Here is a 3,702-nt window from a genome sequence, read left to right as displayed (position 1 = left end):
TCCGCAAGATGGAGGTGGTGACGGGCACTAAGGAGAGAGGCATCAAGAATGAAATCGGCAGGACCGATGGAGACCAGGCCTCCTGTAAGACCAGCCAACGTGGAACTTTAGATAAACGTGATCATACTATGTGACCGACTGGCTCGAGGTGGTCTTATGTAGCAACATTTGAATTTTTTTATTTTTTTTGCATTGGATAAAAGTAGAGACTCAGAGCTAGAAAATGGTATATCATTCACTATAGTTGATGAACAATAGGAAAGTAGTTCTGCTTTGAACTTCACTTTTGAGAAAATGGCCCTTGGTACCTACTGGAGAGCTCTTCTTTGTCTACACTCGTTCAGCATCATTCACAACCTCTTAAGCTTTATCCCCACCCATCTCTTTAAGGATTGTCATGTGAGACCATGTACTAAACAACCCGAAGAGTTCAAGACTAAAGGCTGGTTTATACGGGTGTGTTCGTAAATTTATTCTGGAGTGCCCGAGTGTGCTCTGGGCGTTCGTAAACTCAAGAGGGTTGTCAGATTGTCCGTTCGTTCAGAGAGCACACTGGATGCTCTGGCCGAGGAGTGGGGTTGATCCGAGCGTTCTAACCTAACAACAACAGTCAAGCACCCAAACTAACTGGCTAACGTTGGCTAGCTTGCTAGCTACTTCCAGAACAGCTCAGTCTGACCATTTTACTCGCCGTTGCAGAGCTGGTTGGGCTGTCTTTTTGTTATCCAAAGTGATGGTGACTGCAACTGTGCTGCTGGCAACAATTTAATTACGCTTTTTTTGCCAACGTTTACTGACACCGTCCAAATTCAACGGGTGTTGAGCGTTCGTAAATTCATCTGTTATTCTGTGCTCTGGCACACTCAGACGAGAGTAGATGATCAAAGCGAATTTACCAGCTACGTCTATCGACAGTTGTCGCAGTGACCTCATAAACATTCTATTGAAATACAGTACCAGTCAAAAGTTTTGGACAGCTACTCATTCAAGGGTTTTTCTTCATGTTTACTATTTTCTACATTGTAGAAAATAGAAAACAGTACAAATAAAGAAAAACCCTTTAATGAGTAGCTGTGCCCAACATTTTGACTGTTACTGCAGTTACTTGCATAGTGGAGTCTTTTGTTTAGACATGTAGCTAGCTAGCTAAACAATGAACCATAATCCCAACTCATAACATCACTACCCTGCATGAATCTGCAGGTAGTTAACCAAACAGGTTCAATGTTAGCTAGCTAACTTCAGGCAATAACTAGCAATGCAAATGGCTCTGAAATACGAATAATATAACTACACAGATTATACGCGTAACGTAAGCTAGGGAGCCAGCCAGTTTACATTAGCTAGCTAGCTAGCTAGCTAGCAATACACTTTAACTTAATGACTTTTTGACGAAATGAGAAACGTGTAATATCTGAAAATGTAGCTAGCTAGACTATCTTATACACTGAGGGATGCGTCTCCCTCTCTGTCACGGATGCCATGGTTGCCCTTAGTTTGAAGATTGTATCCGGAGACAGGTGTTTTATACAATAGCCTTCTGTGTTCTCATTTCGACTGCATCTGCATTTTTGCAGTCAAACGACTTGAGTTTTCTCCATAGCCGTCATACTCTAATTCCACTGATTTCAAAACATTTTGGCCAAAAATAACCGCATTTTGATAAATAAATAAAAAGTTTACGTTCAAATCGTTCTCCTGTGAAGAAGTGATGCGCGACATACGCCTAGTTTCCTGAAACGAGTCACAAATAGTCGTCATGTAGCAGACACTTTTACCCAAGGCGTGACGTACAGTTAACATTTACTATCAAGTATTTAGTGATCCTTTATGGCTCAGTTTATAGAGCGTGGTGCTTGCAAACGCCAGGATGGTGCGTTAGATTCCCTCTTTGAGCCACCCATACGAAAATGGATGCTCGCATGACTGTAAGTTGCTTTGGATAAAAGTGGTCAGTAGGTCAGTCCTCCAATCTGTATTTACAGTGTAGCACTGGGCTGTTTCAGTTGCCTAGCATTTTTAGTTACCTCTTCTGCAATATTGCTATTCTCCAACCTCCCTGATTCGCCCTGATCACTCCTGTCCTTAAGCTCTGTCTGTCTCTTTTTCTTGGTCACCAGGTGAGACCCAGTTCCTGAATTTCACCACGGTGCGCACACAGTCGGACAAGATCCTCCTCAAGTGGGAACCCTTCTGGCCGCCGGACTATAGAGACCTACTGGGCTTCATGGTCCTCTACAAAGAGGCGTAAGTAAAAAACGATACATGAGTAAGTTATGCTCTTCCCCTGTGGGACAAGGTTACTATCTCCTAGAGATAGAGCTGCCCTGGTCAACTGTAACTGCTGTTATTGTGAAGTGGAAACATGTAGGGGCAACATCGTCTCAGCCGCGAAGTGGTAGGTCATACAAGCTCACAGAACGGACCGCTGAGTGCTGAAGCACGTAGCGCCTAAAAATCTGGGTTTGGCGAACGCCACCTGCCCGAATGCGTAGTGCCAACTGTAAAGTTTGGCGGGGGAGGAATGGGGCTGTTTTTCATGGTTCGGGCTAGGCCCCTTAGTTCCAGTGATGGGAAATCTTAACGCTACAGCATACAATGACATTCTAGACAATTCTGTGCTTCCGACTTTGTGGCCACAGTTTGGGGAAGGCCCTTTCCTGTTTCAGCGTGACAATGCCCCCATGCGCAAAGTGAGGTCCATACAGAAATGGTTTGTCAAGATTGGTGTGGAAGACCTTGACTGGCATGCACAGAACCCTGACCTCAACCCCATCAAACACCTTTGGGATGAATTGGAATGCCGACTGTGAGCCAGGCCTAATCGCCCAACATCAGTGCCCGACCTCACTAATGCTCTTGTGGCTGAAAGAAAGAAAATCCCTGAAGCAATGTTCCAACATCTAGTAGAAAGCATTCCCCCGAAGAGTGGAGGCTGTTATAGCAGCAAGGGGGCATATATATCCCACCCACTAGGGTGCAAGGCCTCCTCAGACGATCTCGCAGGTGAAGAAGCCAGATGTGGAGGTCCTGGGCTGGTGTGGTTACACGTGGTCTGCGGTTGTCAGGCCGGTTGCATGTACTGACAAATTCTCTACAACAACGTGGAAGTGGCTTATGGTAGAGAAATAAAAATTCTACAGTCAGCATGCCAATTGCACGCTCCCTCGACTTGAGACATCGGTGGCTTTGTTGTGTGACAAAACTGCACATTTTAGAGTGGCCTTTTATTGTCTTCAGCACAAGGTGTAATGATCATGCTGTTTAATCAGCTTCTTTATATGCCACACCTGTCAGGTGGATGGATTATCTTGGCAAAGAAATGCTCACTAAAAGGGATGTAAACACATTTATACCCAAAATTTGAGAGAAATAAGCTTTTTGGCATATGGAAATATTTCTGGGAACTTGTATTTCAGCTCATGAAACATGGGACCAACACTTTACCTGTTGTTTATATTTTTGTCCAGTATAATTACAAATAATTAGCAAATTGACTGCATATTGGCCACAAGAAGCCCAAACCGATATGTTTGACTAAAACAATCCTTTTAAACCTTGCTTACATTTGTATACGATCACGTGTCTCTCTCTTATGTCTGAGAATATTTGGGAACAGATTTCTTCAATTAAAATCACTTGGAGCTGATGTTCTAGTTTTTTTTATGTCCAACAACAACAACAAAAGAATGTTTTGCTCAG

Source organism: Salvelinus sp. IW2-2015, linkage group LG16, assembly GCF_002910315.2.
Source record: "Salvelinus sp. IW2-2015 linkage group LG16, ASM291031v2, whole genome shotgun sequence".
Lineage (NCBI taxonomy): Eukaryota > Metazoa > Chordata > Actinopteri > Salmoniformes > Salmonidae > Salvelinus > Salvelinus sp. IW2-2015.
This window is presented reverse-complemented; position numbering follows the sequence as displayed.